Here is an 18782-nt window from a genome sequence, read left to right on the forward strand (position 1 = left end):
TCAGCTGATGAAAAAAAAAACCTTACTCTGTGTCCATCATAGAATAAATCTGTCAACTGCAACTGCCATTTGGCACCTCGGTGCAAAAATCTGGACAAAAAGTCCAGTGTGTTCCAGCCTTTAGTTTACACTTTGCCTGTAAGTAGGCACAAAATGGCACAAAATACACCAGCTCTAAAAACAACAACATGATTCTGGAGGCATGGGAAATCTGTAGGCTCTGGGAGTGAGTCCTCTATCAATCACAGGTGAAGAGGAGAGTGCAAAGAGACTGATGTGCAGCACAGAGAGAGAGAAAGAGAGAGAGAGAAAAGAGAAAGCCATCCTTCACTTGTTATAATTAGCCCTGGCCTTTTCACAGGATTAATTAAAACAAGTTTCTTTCCTGATTTAACCACAAGGGATGACCTGCAGGAGCTGTATAACTATAGCCCAAGTAGAGATAAAGTACACTGCGATGTCTACGGATCCCTCTCTCTCTATTTTTCTTTCTCCTGAGCCGTTGACCCTGGTGACTTCGGCTTTAAGGCCCCATTCACAGCTCACTCAAACAGGATCACCCTATCTACTAAAGATTTATGAGATGACCTCTTTATGTCAGTGTGTGTCTGCAGATCACACACACACATACACACTTTCTCCCTTTATTTCCCCTTTCTCCTTCTCTCTCTCTCACAGGTATTACAGGGTCTTGTTATCCTCCCAGCAGCTTCTGCGTTGCATTAATATGGCTTTGAGTTGCATTCTCCGTGAGAGAGAGAGAGACTACTGTAGGGAGAAGAAGGAATAGGAGGATAAGAGGCCTGATGAATATCTTTACCTGAGTGGCTAAAAGTGGAAAGGAGGACGCGTGGACCTTGAGCAGCGTGAGGGGAGTGTTGGTCTTATGATGGATGGCGAGGAGCCGGGTGTGTCTGGATCAATGCTGAGAGCTCTGCAGTGTGGAACAGGTGAGAGAAAGATGAGAAATGAGCACTGGGGCCGGGCCTTGCTGTGCGGTTTGCCATTTCAAAGCACACTGATCATTTTTACACTCCCACACACACACACACACGCGTGCGCAAAACACATGCAAAAAAAAACCCAACCCATTTGCATCATCCTCAATCTGTCTTCTCTATGCAAGCCGCCTGAGAGCAGCTAACTTGGTTAGCCTTTCCTCACCTCTCTTTCTCATGGCTGTGTGAGGAACGTCTGGGAGGGAGCTTGGACTGAACTGATATGTTCATTAGTGGTGAGTGATGCTCCTGGATGGGTCCGGCAGCTGCCCGGCCCTTTGTGACAGCGGAGCGGAGAATGTGTGAACCGAGCAACTAATCTTTCACTGACAGACAGCCGGACAGCCTTTGCTCTCAGATGACAAGACTGGGAATGCACTGTTCTTCTTTAAAGTACAAAAAAAAATGTATGCCACTCTTCCTGTTATTACTGTACTCAAAATTCAAGTCCCCTTTATTAATATAACGATTTATAAAAAACAGATTGTTTCAAAACAGTGATAAAAAGGAAAACAATGTTTAATGATGCAAATATAATTCTGCAGAAAAGCAGCTCTAAAAAAGATGAAATCAGTTCAGTGTTGATTCAGTTCGGTTCAACAACTGCGCAAAGTTAAATCAATTATGAAATTTGTTCAATTCAGCAATAAAGCAGCATTGCAGAAAAAAGTGTCATCATCCATTCCAGTTCTGTTTTTTCATCCAATAGTGTAAGTGCAGCCAAGTCAATAATATTGCTGAATATTAAGTTGTTGCTAAATGTAAACAATGTACTGCTGGTATAAAACACTGTAGTTTTCAGGTAAATATATATTAATTATAAATAAATACATATTAATATAAATAATTAGTAGTGACGCTAAAAGCACCACAATTACTCCCATTAACATATCAGTAAATTAAACAAATAAATAAATGCCTCTTCATTACACAAATGACTTATATAGTGCAAAAGTAAAATGGAAAACAGAAACCTAAGATTTGAGTAGATCGACACTTTTGCATGAATAATTCCAATACAACATTTTGTTGTAGACCTATTTGAAAGGCTTACACTTTTTGAGGCGTACACTTGTAAAAAAAATAAAAAGTATATTTAATTTATTTATATATATATATATATATATATATATATATATATATATATATATATATATATATATATATATATATATATATATATATATATATATATATATATATATATATATATATGTTGGTGTTTTAATAGGAATTATCTTATGCTCACCAAGGCTGCATTTATTTAATCAAATATAGAGAAAAATTGGTAATATTGTGAAATGTTCAAGTCTTCAGTCACCTGCTCCTTCAGAAATCATTCTAATATGCTGATTTCATGCTTAATGCTTATCAGTGTTGACAACTGTTCTGTCTTGACAGCTCTCAGCGTGTTTGTTATGGTAATGGATATGACAATGTTGATATGTTGGGGGAATAGATCTGCTAGGACTTTATACTGCAAATACACACGACACACTGATGAGGGAAAGTAAGATATGCTGCCGCTGTACATTATAGCACACATGAATTACCTGCAGCAGCTCTATACAGGTGGAGCTGGGGAAGGTGGAGGGTTTCTGAAAGCACGCTGCAACTGCTACAGCAAATGCTGACCAAGTATTTGACAGTTGAGCAGCGAGCTCATTGGCTACTAATACAGCAGGAACCAGTCAGCTGTATAAGGAATGATGTCAGAGATCAGCCTGCAACATCTAGTTTCATGACAGAACTTTGCATTTGTGCTGCTTAATATTTTTGTTACATATATTGTTATTGTTATGTATATGTTTTTTGTTTTTTAAGATTTTGTAATAGAAAATGTGTTTATTTTTTTAAAATGTGTCAAATAAAAGCATATAATTTTTTTTAACTGGCCCAAACATTTGAATGATAGTGAAAAGCAAAACATTTCAGGCACGGCCAATGCCAGTACTCTCAAAATGATAAGGATTCAGTACCATATTTCAATATTAACACATACACAAAGTTTCAAATATGGTGGAGTTTGAAAAATCAAATGGCAGATGAGAGTGATACAGAAAGCTGTCTGTCGGTAAGAACAGAAAGGGGGAAAAGAGAAGGGCTTGTGGAAGATGTACGACTCACTGACCTGCCACATACAGCAGATGTTGTTGCCTATTGAGCTGTTAATTTAACGGGAGTTTATTGAATAGTAATTAGGAGGAGCTCACTTACCATGATAGAGGAAGAGCCTGCTATGAAAACTAAACTCGACTTCACCCTCCTCCTCCTCCTCGCTCTCCTTCACCTCACATCCATTAGAAAACCTGCAAAAAAGTAAATACAAATATTGAAAAAAAGTTTTGTGAGGGTCATTGTTCTCATTAAAATATGGTAAGGATATGTCAGCGGACTGTAGGTGACAACCTTCACTTGCGCTTTGCAAGATGATCGGAATGTAATAATCCAAGATATTACTCATTGCATTGTGGTTCCCCTGATATAACAAATTGTATTATTCCACAATGTTATTATTTGTGGAGACCTTTTAATGCTCTATTTATCAGGGTGAGAGGGTGCCGAGGAAAATCAATGTTTAATCAGCAGTAAGCTGTTTGCACGGGGCACCGAGTGAAATCCTGTAACCCAGGCACACTCGTGATATAACTATCTCAGAGTCCATAATCAATCAACATCTACAACTCCACAGAACACAATGCCAAAGTGCATATGATCCCATCAAAGTTTACAACAGCCTGCCTACTAAACAAGCATACACAAAACTCTTTCTGTGTGCTAAATGGATAGACTAGCTCCAGTGGATCGGCTTGGGAGGGTGTGTTGTAAATCAAAGAAGTGTTACTAACAGTGTTGACTTTCCCTTTCGTCTCCGAGTGCGTGGGGTTCAGGCACCTGGTCTCTGTCGTCAGTCTAATATGGACTCTGCCAGATCCATGCGCTCAAATGCCCACAAACATATGCTGCCATTGTGATGGAGATGAGCAGCAGGGATGTCTCCCGCTTTCCTTTCACTACGCAGCCAATGGGAGACCCCCGTGGAGGGTCGTAGGTCAAGTGGGAGGCTATTGTGATTGGTGGGCTCAAGGGAAAGGCCTTGAGGATGTGTGAATTAGGCTCATCAGCGTGAGGTCGCGCGTGTTTGAAAACGCACGTCTGACCCCTCGTGTGTCTTCCAGCCCTGACAGCTTCATCAAGGTTGGGCCTTATGAATAAAAATCAGAAGTCATGAATTTTAACATGCCCACAGGGCCAAGTACACTTGGTTAACAAAACTTAAACCCAGTGAACTGTTTTCATTGTCTGTCACACACTCATTTGATTTACACTGAATGAATGGCCATTAAATCAACCATTTTCATTCAAAACCAAGCAGAAAAGCGGTGCGTTTTATTTATTTATTAATATGTTTGACACATTTGTGACAGAAAATATAATTCCAGAAGTAATAATTGTGTGTGTGTGTGTATATATATATATATATATATATATATATATATATATATATATATATATATATATATATATATATATATATATATATATATATATATATATATATATATATATATATATATATATATATATATATATATATATATATATATATATATATATATATGCACATACACTCACCTAAAGGATTATTAGGAACACCATACTAATACTGTGTTTGACCTCCTTTCGCCTTCAGAACTGCCTTAATTCTACGTGGCATTGATTCAAAAAGGTGCTGAAAGTATTCTTTAGAAATGTTGGCCCATATTGATAGGATAGCATCTTCCAGTTGATGGAGATTTGTGGGATGCACATCCAGGGCACAAAGCTCCCGTTCCACCACATCCCAAAGATGCTCTATTGCAGGGGTGTCCAATCCTGCTCCTGGAGGGCCACTGTCCTGCAGAGTTTAGTTCCAACCCTAATTAAACACACCTGAACCAGCTAATCAAGGTCTTACAAGGCATGCTAGAAACGTCCAGGCCGATGCGTTGAGGCAAGTTGGAGCTAAACTCTGCAGGACAGTGGCCCTCCAGGACTAAGTTTGGACACCCCTGCTCTATTGGATTGAGATTTGGTGACTGTGGGGGCCATTTTAGTACTGTAAACTCATTTTCATTTTCAAGAAAACTATTTGAAATGATTCGCTCTTTGTGACATGGTGCATTATCCTGCTGGAAGTAGCCATCAGAGGATGGGTACATGGTGGTCATGAAGCAGTGGTTCTCAACTCCCACCACTGCACATTTTGTATGCCTCGCTCATCAGACACACCCACTTCAGGTCTTGCAGTCTCTACTAATGAGCTGATGAATTGGATGTGTCTAATGAGGGAAACAAAATGTGCAGTGGTGGGGGGTCCCCAGGACAGGGTTGAAAACCACTGTTATAAAAGGATGGACACGGTCAGAAACAATGCTCAGGTAGGCCGTGGCATTTAAACGATGCCCATTTGGCACTAAGGGGCCTAAAGTGTGCCAAGAAAACATCCCCCACACCATTACACCACCACCACCAGCCTGCACAGTGGTAACAAGGGATGATAGATCCATGTTATCATTCTGTTTTACGCCAAATTCTGACTCTACCATCTGAATGTCTCAACAGAAATCGAGACTCATCAGACTAGGTAACATTTTTCCAGTCTTCAACTGTCCAATTTTGGTGAGCTTTTTGATGTGCCAATTTTAGCCTCTTTTTCCTATTGGTAGTGGAGATGAGTGGTACCCGGTCGGGTCTTCTGCTGTTTTAGCCCATCCGCCTCAAGGTAGTGCATGTTGTGGATTCACAAATGCTTTGCTGCATACCTCGGTTGGAGTGGTTATTTGAGTCAAAGTTGCTCTTCTATCAGCTTGAATAAGTTGGCCCATTCTCCTCTGACCTCTAGCATTAACAAGGCATTTTCGCCCACAGAACTGCCGCATACTGGATGTTTTTTCCTTTTTACACCATTCTTTGTAAACCGTAGAAATGGTTGTGTGTGAAAATCCCAGTAACTGAGCAGATTGTGAAATACTCAGACCGGCCCGTCTGGCACCAACAACCATGCCACGCTCAAAATTGCTTAAATCACCTTTCTTTCCCATTCTGACATTCAGTCTGGAGTTCAGGAGTTTGTCTTGACCAGGACCACACCCCTAAATGCATTGAAGCAACTGCCATGTGATTGGTTGATTAGATAATTGCATTAATGAGAAATTTAAAAAATGTTCCTAATAATTCTTTAGGTGAGTGTATATATATATATATATATATATATATATATATATATATATATATATATATATATATATGTGTGTGTGTGTGTGTGTGCATGTATGTATACATGTATGTAATATATATATGTGTGTGTGTGTGTGTGTGTGTGTGTGTGTGTGTGTGTGTGTGTGTGTGTGTGTGTGTGTGTGTGTGTGTGTGTGTGTCTGTTGTTGTTTTTTCAGCAGTGTGGATGTTTTCAAGAATAAACACAAATATATAAAGAAATTAAGGTAATATTTTATAAATATTTTTTTTCCAAGATTGTTTGATGAATAGGAAGTTCATAGTAAATGTTTCCTCACAACATGACATGTTTTAGGACAAATGTCTAACGCTACAACAAGGCAATATTTTTAAAGTTCCAACAATGTGACAGAAAACGCAAGCGATTCAGAACGAGAGAGATGGAAACATAAAGAAAACAAATTGCCACATAACAGTCAAAACTCTTAAGCAGGCTGTTCCAGGCTAAACATTGATTCTAAATAAAACACTGGATGTCTGCAGGTACTTGGAGCACATTTCAAAATGTCACATTTCTGGCCTGTCGAGCTCCAGCTGGCTTTGAGCTGTTTAGCTGCTCCACACCACGAGAGCAGAGGCGAAAACGGCCTGCGTTAATACCACATCAGTCTCTCATTGATTTCATGTTAGTTGCTCGGACCACCTTTTCTTCTTGAATCAATTTGAAAATAAAAGAAAACCAGAGGCAAAAATAACCACGCGAGGTTGCAACCTTTGATCCTGGCATAATTGAAAGAAAAGGTCAAAGCTTATCACCGTAATGCATAATAAACGATTGCTTATTGTCAAAAAGATTCATTCAAAATTATATATGCGCTGAGGGGGAAACAACACTATTATCCTATGTTCATTTTTCAGTAGTGCGGATGTTTTCAAAAGAAGCTTTTCCAGTAATTAGCTACTATTCTCAAAGATTTGTTATGTACCGCAAACAAACATAATGACAGCTAGTGAATAATCAAACGCACTGACCCAAGTGTTAGAAAGTGTCATTAAATCAAGTGAATCTGTTCATCATAAACAGTCCCGTCGTCCCACAAGCATTGGAAATTTCGATTTATTCTAGTCAAATGGTTCATCCTAAATCAGGGCTTTCCAATTTCCTCCTGGAAGCAAAGTTTAGCTCCAATCCCAATAAATACACAAACCAGCTATTCAAGGTCTTACTAGGCAGACAAGAAACCTCCAGGCAGGTGTGTTGAGGCAAGTTGGAGCTAAACTCTGCTGGACAGTGGCCCTCCGAGTTTGGTCCTAAACGATCCTCTTTTGTTTAGCATTGGAATGTTCCATTAATTCTGGTGAATTGGTAAGTTTTTAATATTTATGAAAACTAGGTGTGCTTAAACCCGGCAAAGTTCAGCTCCCACCTTGATCCAACACAAATGAACCAGCCAAATACTGCCTTTACAGGCAATAAGAATTATTGTAAGTACAAATTTCCTAGTTAAAACATGAACGCCCTCTCAAGTCTTATACCACTGGGAAAGCTCAGACATCATTTTGATACCGAAGTTCCTGAGCTGGGCGTGCCATAAACTTTATATACACGGCAGAGGGAAGAAAAAAACGCTGTGACTGGTGTTCTTTATTAGCTTCATCAACTTGTAACGATGTAAAAAAAAATCCCCGTTCACACAAATCCGCGAAAACTATAAAAAAAATGCTGTGTTGTGCATGCCAGACCAGTAGTTGGCAATGTCATTTTGTAATTAAAAAAAACTCTGGTTGAAAACCAGTAAAACACCAGTTACCAGTAAAAGGCTGAACATGTAATACACCTGCGCATGACGTCACAGTTTTCACGGAAACGATAATGTTTTCAAAAACTTGCACTTTGAAACCAGTTTTATTCTTTTTCAAAAGTTTGTTTTCAGGCCCAGAAAACAAATTACCAAATCATTTATGGTAAAAACTGTAAAAAGTTTTCTGTAAATTCATTTCCAGAATTCCCTGCATTTCACATTCCATATGATTCCATATGTATACATTTTGTTTCTTCCTATTTTTGTTATCAGTAATTTAAGGTTAAAGGGCTGATTTAGGCAGTTAAAGTAGGTATATTAACATTATTTCAAATATTGAAATATACAGTTTTAAGTTGTAAAATATAGCAGCATCCTAAACTGGAAACAGTGTCAGTACTTTTTTATGATAAATCTTTGACAACAGCTGCCATTTTTTACTGTAAATTTAATGGAATTTTTACAGTGTGTGCATATTATATATATATATATATATATATATATATATATATATATATATATATATATATATATATATATATATATATATATATATATATATATATAGTATTATGCACATACATATAGGCCGTGAACACACAGTAGGTAAAAATAAGCACTGACATACTAAATGAATCACTCAATCAATCATAAGAACCACTGGTCACACCACTGCCTACTCTACTGCCCTCTAGTGAACACTACAGAGAGTAGCATACTGCCTCAAAGCACAGAATAAACCCCCAGCACTGCAAAGGGTTAAAAACCTCCTTTAGCATCACTAAATGCATACAATGACTTCCTGCACAAAAAGAGTTTCTAAAGAACTTCATATCTGATAAAGGTGACAGAGACAGATGAACCAGAAAAGCTGCAATGCAGAGAGGCAGATGGGGGAGGCAGAGAGCATTAATACGGGACAGTCATTTAGCTCTTAGACACGCACTCGCAGATGGGAACTTGATGAATGAAATTCATCTGAAATGTGACGTTGAGCTGATGTAGTTAAATGTCAGTCGAGTGACTTTTAGCGGGAGTCTTTCCGAGGCGACGAGAGGAGGCCACCCTGGCTCGCGGTCGGCCTTCTTCCTTTTCACAGCTCAACTGCTTGTAATGAATCACTGGCCAACACAATATCCACTCCCCTGAAAGAGCGAGAGAGCCCCTTGAGCTTTAAAGCAGCATCCATCTGCACATAAGTCTCTTCCTGCCACCTCAACTGCAGCAAGTAAAACAAATGCGGTTGGTCATCACTGCCAGTCGTGCTTTAAGGGGCTGACGAGAAACGACTGCATGTCTCTCCCACCCTCCCCCAGCCGCTGGGCATATCTCTATTTCAATCTCTCTGTTCTGTCCCTTCCTCTCTCTCTTTGCAGTGGAGCCCAGGCAAGAAATCACTCCCATTCAGCCAAGGACACAAACTCCCATCACACACACACACACACACGCTCTCAATATAAATATCTCTAGCGCTCTGGATAGCTCTGAGATTTATTCTGCTGCCAAGCCAGCAGAAAATTGACTTGTTTCATGGAGGCAGGCTATTGACACACTACCGTTGGGAGAGTTAGGGAGGCAAAGAGAGGGATGGATGGAAAGACTGAGAGAGAGAGAGAGCGAGCGAGCGAGCAAGAGAGAGAGAGAGAGAGAGAGAGAGAGAGAGAGAGAGAGAGAGAGAGAGAGAGAGAGAGAGAGAGAGAGAGAGAGAGAGAGAGAGGATGAAGCGAGCCCCTCCATTACAGGATAATGTAATCAGCAGTGTGGGAAATGGCGATGAGTAAAATGGTACAGCTGACATTTATATAAGAGGATATTGATGACATAAGCTGAGGAGGCAGACGTCCTCCCCTCTGCTCCTGCGGATTGATAAAGAAGCTCATTTAGCCAGTATATCATTCTTTCCCCAGAAGAGCAGCGAGAACTGCTGGGCCTGGAGCGAGGCGTGAAGGCGGGGGTAGACAGGGAGAGACGGCAGATAAATAGGCTTAGATCTAACCATAACCTTTCCAGGCAACAACAAAAAAACATGACAAAAACGCACAGTCTTCTTTTCGCCAGTGCTAAGAGGCGAGGCAGATTACATGGGTGATGTACAATGTGGGCCTTATGATCCTCTCTAATCCTGAGAGCTTTAATGTCAACAGGAGTCAAAATTGACCCTAACATTTTTAAATGTGTGCTCCTGATTGCTGCACGTTTTGCTTCCAAAGAAATTAGTCTTTGTGAACTTGAAAATGAGTAACTTGCTCTTCCTTTTCAAATAGACTACTAACTATTTACACTACTGGTTAAAAGTTTGAAATAAGTTATTTCAATGTCTTATGCTCACCAAACCTGCATTTACGTAATGAACAATACAGTAAAAACAGTAATAATGTGAAATTACTACAATTTATATATTATTACAATTCAAAATAACTGTTCTCTATTTTAACATTTTTTAAGTATAATTTATTCCATGATGGGAAAGATGAATTCTCAGCATCCTTACTCCAGTCTTCATTGTCACATGATCCTTCAGAAAGCTTTATATGATGCAGATTTAATTTATTACTTAAATAGTTTTTGCTGCTTAAAAGTTTTTGGATAATATTTATGTTCAGAATTATTTGATAAATAGAAAGTACAAATGAACAGCATTTATTTGAAATAAAAGACATTTATAAAGAGTTCTCTCTCACAATTTCATGTCTCCTTGTATCCAAACTTTTTTTGTTTCAAAAAGGTATCATGGGTTCCCTGAAAAATACTAAACAGCTTTGATTATTGAGAACCCAATTATTAGAATGGTTCCGAAAGGATTGTGTGACACTGATATTATATTATATTATTATTAAAATAGAAAACATTTCTTTTAAATTGTAATAACATTTTACAATGACCATTTTACTGTGTGTTTTTTAAACAAGCCTTGGTGAGCAGAAGAGACCTCTTTAAATTAATTTACAATAAAAAATTTTTAAATCCAAACATTTGACCGGTACTGTAGGCATTTACTTTTCACCATCCAAACAAGTCCTGACTGCTTAAATCAATCCCATCCAACATTTTATACCATTTCAGTCAAAATATGTCAGCCTATGGAAGTAAAATGGGTTTGCATGTTCAAAAATAGAGAAAGCATACACTTTTTGTATATTTGGAAATGAGAAAGTCAAAGAAACCGTGAGCAGGAGAGAAATGAGAGCTTGAGACGAGAGAGGAAGCATTTTTCCCTCTGGCCCGGTTTAAAAGAGGAGTGGAGAACAGAGGATGGGCAAAAGATGGTGAGGTGTGCATGAATTTTTGCTTGAATCAGCATTCGCTCAGCCGAGAGAGGAGCAGTGCGGGACTATAATTTAGCCTGGGCACAGCTCAAGGCTCATGTCAACCCTAAACAGACACCCTGGTTGATCATTTGAGAGGCGCTACGCCCAGCAAGTTCTCATTAGATATACTAAATCAGTGTAGAATTATAATAGCATGCACCAGGAACTTTAGAACAGGCCTAACACTAAAGACTGGCAGGTCAAATGTGCGTTCTTCAGTTTCTTTTTCCTAGATGGTTTTTGAAACCTTTCCGAATTTGATAAATGGAAGTATCAAGCATTCAACCTTCTTGATGTCGTGTTCCGTATCCACCCATGGAAAATGTTGGAGGAGCTCCACAGTATGGGGTCTCAGGACTTCACCATGAAAAACCCATGAGCCTTTGTGAAGACATACTGTTGCCATAATACTAATACATGCTTCAGTTCTGATGAATGAGAGATGAAGTGAACATTAATATATATATATATATATATATATATATATATATATATATATATATATATATATATATATATATATATATATATATATATATATATATATATATATATATATATATATATATATATATATATATATATATATATAAACACACATGCATGTATTTAAGAATTATTTTTATATTTATACATTTTATATAAATATATTATATATAATTTATATATATATAAAATGTATATATATATATATATATATATATATATATATATATATATATATATTAAATATAATATACATTATATATCATATATATATATATATATACATTATATATATTATATATAATGTATATTATATATATACACACACACACACACACATATATATATATATATATATATATATATATATATACACACACATACATACAGTGTTTACATGCAAATATTTCTTAAATATATACATGAGTGTATTTATAGACACACATAATAATTATACACAGTACACACACATATATAACGCAAACTTATATTTTGGATGTGATTAATCGATTTGACAGCACTAGCAACTAGGCCTAGATAATAAAAAGTAAAATAAAACCTATATATAAGCACTAATGTGTCTAAGAAAAGTATGACAAAATGACACAATTGGAAAAAAATTGTGAAATTATGAAAAAAATGGCTAATTTCACTGTAGTATGGAATCTTACACTCATACCACATGACATGGGCATCACAAAACATTTTCTAAACAAGGGCCACCAGTGGCATTATTTTCCTAGTATACTTGGTGTCCTAGGACCAAAGAAAAACATGACATTGCACAACATGAGATAGATGACAATTTTCATTTTAAAGCCAATGTTTTGCGGATCTTTGCTAACCAATTACTTGTTAGTCCACTTCAAAAAGTCCCTTTCAGTATGAAAACGCATGATAAAGTGCTTATAAATGGTCACTTTAGTACGACAAAGTAAAAACACACTCTGCTCATAAGCTAATGTGGTGTCAAATGCACATGCATTCAGGCTACTTCCCTATGGAATACTCCCTTGGAAAAAACCACTGGGATGGATTCCGGCAATGCACCTTTCAAACGACCTCGGGTTTCCATCAGAGTGGCCGGTGTACGGCCACAGTGTTGCCACAGAGGCTTGACCTTTAGCCGGCTTTGTTGTAATTCAATAAGAGGCTCAGGGCTGACACCCTAACCCAACACGGGGTGCAACACAACCCCACTACACCTCTAACAGGCATGACCGCACCTCTCTCATACCTACTCACAGATAACTCAAATTTATTGAACCCCCTTTTCCTCTGTTTGTCTATAGAATTTCCACGGGGCCATGGATGACATTTCACATGAATATAATTAATGGGCGCAAGGCTTCTAAGATATTCCGTATATTTTCCTTCAAAGGCATAGACGACGTCTCATTAATTTTGCATTTGAAGCAGATTAAACGTATCATTTATCGTCAGATTAAACGTTTCAATGTATCACCTAAATTTGAAACTCTTACTTTGGAGAAAAAAAAGGAACAAAATTTCTAAATGAGAGAAAATGCACATATTAGCAGATTAAATAAAATAATTGCTTTTTTATCATTTTTAAAATAATTAATTTCAAAATAAAATAATTAATTTATTAAAAACAAAAACAAAATTATTTAGTCTTCCAATGCGTTCATTTTCTCAATTTAAATTAGGAACAATTTACTAAAATATAAGTCAACTACTATAAATACTAATACTTTGAAGAAAAAACGTATTTGTAGGGCTAAAGTGAAATATTTTAAACACACCCTGAAGAAGGCTGTTTTGGGGCTGCTACATGTGGGTTGTTTTTCACCCCCATGTCTTTTAAATTTTCTAGTATGAAATAGCCAGTTAAATAAAGGCTTTTTAATAATTTGAAGAAGAATCCCTTGGATTTGCATTTTTGTTCTACATTAATTTCAATCCCCGATCCCAAAGAGCACATCCAAACATTTAAGCCCTACTAAATTGCATACACACACACCCTCTTTGTGAGGACTTCACATAGACGTAATGGTTGACAGAATGTACAAACTGTTTATTCTATCCCCTTAAACTAACCCTACCCCTAAACATACCCATCCTACAAAATGTTCTGCATTTTTACATTAAAAAAAAACAAATTCTTTATGATTTATAGGCTTATTTCCTCATGGGGACATCACCTTTAAGTCCCCATGAGTCAGTGTGCAATCTGGATGGAGTCCCCACAGGACTGGAAAATATGAAACACACACATGCACACACAAAATTAAAATAAAGACATGTAACTAGTGAGGATGAATAAAATGTCCTCACTAGTTGGATATCATAATATTTCACTATAGTATAAGTGAGGACATTTGGCCCTCACATAATATAGCCAACCTGTACACACACACAGAATTCAATTGGCAATTTTTTGGAGAGCATTTACCTTTAAAAACAAAGGCACAGCATCAAATTTGTCAAAGGAATTCATCCATGTTACTCGGTTCAGCACCAGATGTCTTTCTCCTGACATGTGTCATCCAGTCTGTCATAAACCCTTTCCCTGGGTACAATAATTCCTCCATTACTTTCATTTCATTCTATATTATGACCACAGAGTCACACGTCATGTTTTAAGGTCAAATCCCTTACACTGATGGACTTCAGATATTATGCATCCAAGTACAAATCTAGATGGATCACTGAAGCAGCTTAGCTCTGTTTTTTTAATGGTGAATTGTGTCTAATAATGTGCCCCTACAACCTCAATAACACACTTGCGTTTCTGGAAAACACAAGAATAATAAAGAGGTGTTAGTCTCAATACAGATTGTGTCAAAGCAGATTTTCTCTCTGTTTCTTGGTGTTGGATCAGCTGTTCTGGTGAGGCCTCGGGGTTAGTCCGGACTGATAATGTGGGTACTAGAGCTATGCCATATTGACCTTGCTGTTGCGATTTGGGGGGTTTAAGCATTGCAAGTTTGATGGCTTACACCAGATCAAACATCCAGATGGGCTAAAAGAGAAAGGCAAACTGCCACAGTCTAGACTGAGTCACTGAAACAGATCTCTGTTGCTCTGTTTGCCCAAACAGGAGTCGCAACTTCTGTGATTTTGTTCAACTGACCCCTATTAACCTCTGGACACAGAACGGACCTTTCTCACTCTGAGAGGGATCCAGCAAGCTGGGAGATCCCTCTCATTCAAGATTTGACTCAGTCACTGCCTCTTAACAAATCAATCTGGAACAGCCACTCTGTCAAAGTGCTTCTCTTATACTCAGCATTTCCGCATAAAAGTGGAAACTACTTTTTACAATAATTCTTGTCACTACCTTACAGAAGCCCATTTCATCACAAAAATATGCTTTGGTAAATCACAATTATGACATGAAAAGTCATAATTAAGACATAAAATTTGACCTCCATCATACATTTGACAAAACATCTCAACGTCTTATGTCAGAATTAAGTCTTATACTTTAGACTTCTCATAATAATCACTTAACATATCAATTTCCACGTATGATTTCATAATCATGATATACAAAAGCATGCTATTTAAATTGGTTTCCATACTTCCAAGTCTATTATATGAATTTGAAAACATATCAGTCCAGTTTTAATGGACCATGATTTAACACCACTTCCATTACATTTTTTTTTTATTTGTATTTTTTTTTATATAAATGTTTTAATTAAGTTAAACACAGTCTTTCATCTTGCACACGCATTCAAGGGCCTGTTATTTCCGACATATTTTCTTACCATGTCAGATGTTACGGCACGAATCCCCTGCTGTTCAGCCTTTGAATCAATCACGTTAATACTGTCACGTAACAATGATATCCAGCTTCACTGCTGATCAACACATGGGGGCCATGAGAAGGTTTTCCTACATGTGTGTCGCACAACAGGTGCTGGATTTCGCCATCAGCCCGCAGCCGAGACCAACAGAGTCTGCACAAAACAACAGGAGAAGAAAGAAACTGAACACACGCAATGAACATTCACATCCCTTCTCCGAAAATACTCGATCTTTTTTAATAGTCCTGCAAATCTTCGTAATTCAGTTGTCTCATAATTTATGGCATAAATAACTACCCTAGCACAATCTAATAAAGAACAAAAACATTGCATTTTCAAACTACTGAATATAATATAGGTGCTTATTCTAATAGGAAGTAGGTCCATTTGTCTTGCATCAGATGAGACGCGTATAATCACAAAGTCGTCTACCCTAAGGTGACAATGACTACCATCACATTTTGAGCTCCATAAATTGTTGTCACGAAATGGATACTGTATGCTTCCCATAAGCCAGAGGGGAAGCCATGCACAAACATTTTTCTTCGTAAAAATCCTGTCACTCAGTTTTATGAGTTGACCTGTTCAGAGTGAGACGAGATTAGTAGGGGTCAGAGGTCGCGGTGCAAGATTTTGACACCGCCGTTGCATTCTGGACACTTGTTAAGAGCACAGACATGGGATGCGAGAGAGGCCAAAGAGACGCGAAATAGAAATAACATGTAAGCGGATAGCAAATGACGACTTTGCCCGGTGCCACCCGCTCACATTCTTTTACGATCATTTATGGCCGAGGATTTATACGGAATGCATTAGCGTAATGTTATATATGTAATATTAATGATTTTTGTTACAGAATAGCTGAGGAATGTGCAGGTTTATATCACACCTCGGGCAGGACTATTTTCATTTTGTCCCAAATGAAGGAGTTATTTCCCGCTACTGTTTCGCAGTGCTTTTGTCGAAATAACGCCAGCATAAACGCAACGTATTTTATGGGGATTTGAATGACACAAGCAGATCTGAATTTAGTGTTGTTATGGCAGCCTTTCACCTCACACAGAACGATGTTGGCAGCAAATGTACTGAAATATTGCCCTTCCTTTGTTTGCCAAGCACTTTGCCATGGATGCGTACCCTCTCGCTCCCTCTCTGTCACTCATAAAAATCATATTTAGATCCTTATTTCTCCTCCTTAGCATATTTATGAGAGGACCTGGTGGGTATTATTCCTCCTTTATGACACGAACCAGAGACAAGGAGTTAAGCTCATCGCCCCAAACCAGCGATCAGCCCAGCACTCTAGCATAACTGTCTCTGGCATTCTCCATCCATTACCCAGGCTTAGAGAAGGGCCACTGCTGCTCTATTCCAGCGACAACTCTCTCTCTTTTCGCATTAACTATTCAGATCAGCTTGACGCACAGGCGCTCATCTCCATACCCCGAGCCATGTTATTATCTCGTCTCTCGTCTTTTCGGCGCTGCTGATCGGCCCTTCTGCAATAACGGCCGTTGTGAATTATTCAGGCCTAGTTAGGCGCGGAGCTCACCCTGACGCAAAACTCGCATCATGAAGTCCATCCATCTCCACGCTGAAATATAGCTGCCAACAGCCTCTCCAACCCCAGCGTCTTCAATCACGCAGTCGCTTCTGTCACACCACCGCAGCCAGCACTTTACTCAACCTCAGACTGGACAAAAGAGCTCCCATCAAGAACCTATAAACATATACTCACACACATATGGACATGTACTGTGTGTTATTTAGGCTCTGTAGTTTGATCTGTCATTCTTGTAGTTTAAAACGTATAGCATAGTGTTAGCAACACTAAGGTCCTGGGTTCAAATCCCATGGACAGAAAATTAGTGCCTTAAAATACAATGAAAACAGCAAAACAGCATCTGCAAAATGCATAATAAATATGTAATCTTGATATATTGGAAATGTAAACTTTACCCAATGGCAGTATATATTAGTATATATAATATCATATAGTATAAATTACAAAATAGTACATACAAATATTACACACTTTTATATTCGAAATAAAAAGTATATTTTGAACACACACACACACGGTCCTGGTAAACCATACGTTATGGCATTACCAGAAATCTTTGACCTTGTGGGGACATTTTTGGTCCCCATGAGGAAAACAGCTTATAAATATTAAATATTTAACTATATTACTGATCTGCCTACACTGACACATTTGTTTGAGAATTGAACTGAGCTGGACGATGACATCATTGTTTTCTCCAAAGCGGCTGTAGAGCCCGAAAATATATATTTATAGCACTATAGCACTATATAAAAAAGGTGACCATTACAAAACTGACCATGTTTATGGAATGTCTCCATAAATCAAACCTAACGTGTGTGTGTGTGTGTGTGTGTATACTATTTTAGTCTCTCATTCAAAGTGTCGCATTTAATTCAATGCGTTACTTGGCATTTCTTTACAATTATTAAAGAAATTCACTAGCAATTTTTGAGTAAATCCTACACATTTTTTTAGTGTATGTTTTTCCTTTTTTTCCAATTGTATGTCCATTTATGCTGAAATCTAAATATAGTGTTTTAAAAAAAATACCTTATTCATCACTTTAGCTCATAAATGAACAAACATACATATATAAATACATACATAGAGCAAACAGAATAATATCCCTCTTATCTGAGTCATGCTATTAAATTACAGAAGTCTTTGTAAAAGAGCAGCCACCCGGGATAAACAATGTCAAGAACTTCAGCCTTTAGACACAAGTCTATTTCCTGAAAGCTTTAGGGTTATTAGGCACTCATAATGAAGCTAATTAACAGGCTCAATTATTTTGTACGAAAGCTCATCAAAGAAACAATTGTGAGATGGAAACAGGCAAAACTGTTTTCTAAATCAATGAATGTGTCATTAACATCCAGTAAATTAAGTAATTTATCAGACGCTACAAAACAGGGGCAAGTATTTACACTAGATAGTCAGGACACACATGAACACAAATTAATATAACAAGATCTCAAATGACATAAATAAACCACATTCGATCTCTTGCGTCTGAGCTGCATGCTTCTAGGAAAGCATAAAAGTACTAATCACACACACACACACACACACACACACACACACACACACACACACACACACACACACACACACACACACATTTGGGAAACTTACCTTTACTTGAC

The 18782-nt window shown here is 37.7% G+C and overlaps 1 long non-coding RNA gene across 1 annotated transcript; it reads right to left on the bottom strand.

Moving 5' to 3' along the window:
- Window positions 1-40: 40 nt before the first annotated feature.
- On the bottom strand, window positions 41-17265 carry LOC137044915 (uncharacterized). Its single transcript, XR_010898651.1, has 4 exons — window positions 17143-17265; window positions 15552-15743; window positions 3216-3307; window positions 41-934 (listed from the first exon to the last, which is right to left on the bottom strand). It is a non-coding gene; the product is annotated as an uncharacterized lncRNA (long non-coding RNA).
- Window positions 17266-18782: the final 1517 nt, after the last annotated feature.

This window comes from Pseudorasbora parva, chromosome 17, assembly GCF_024679245.1.
Source record: "Pseudorasbora parva isolate DD20220531a chromosome 17, ASM2467924v1, whole genome shotgun sequence".
Classification (NCBI taxonomy): domain Eukaryota; kingdom Metazoa; phylum Chordata; class Actinopteri; order Cypriniformes; family Gobionidae; genus Pseudorasbora; species Pseudorasbora parva.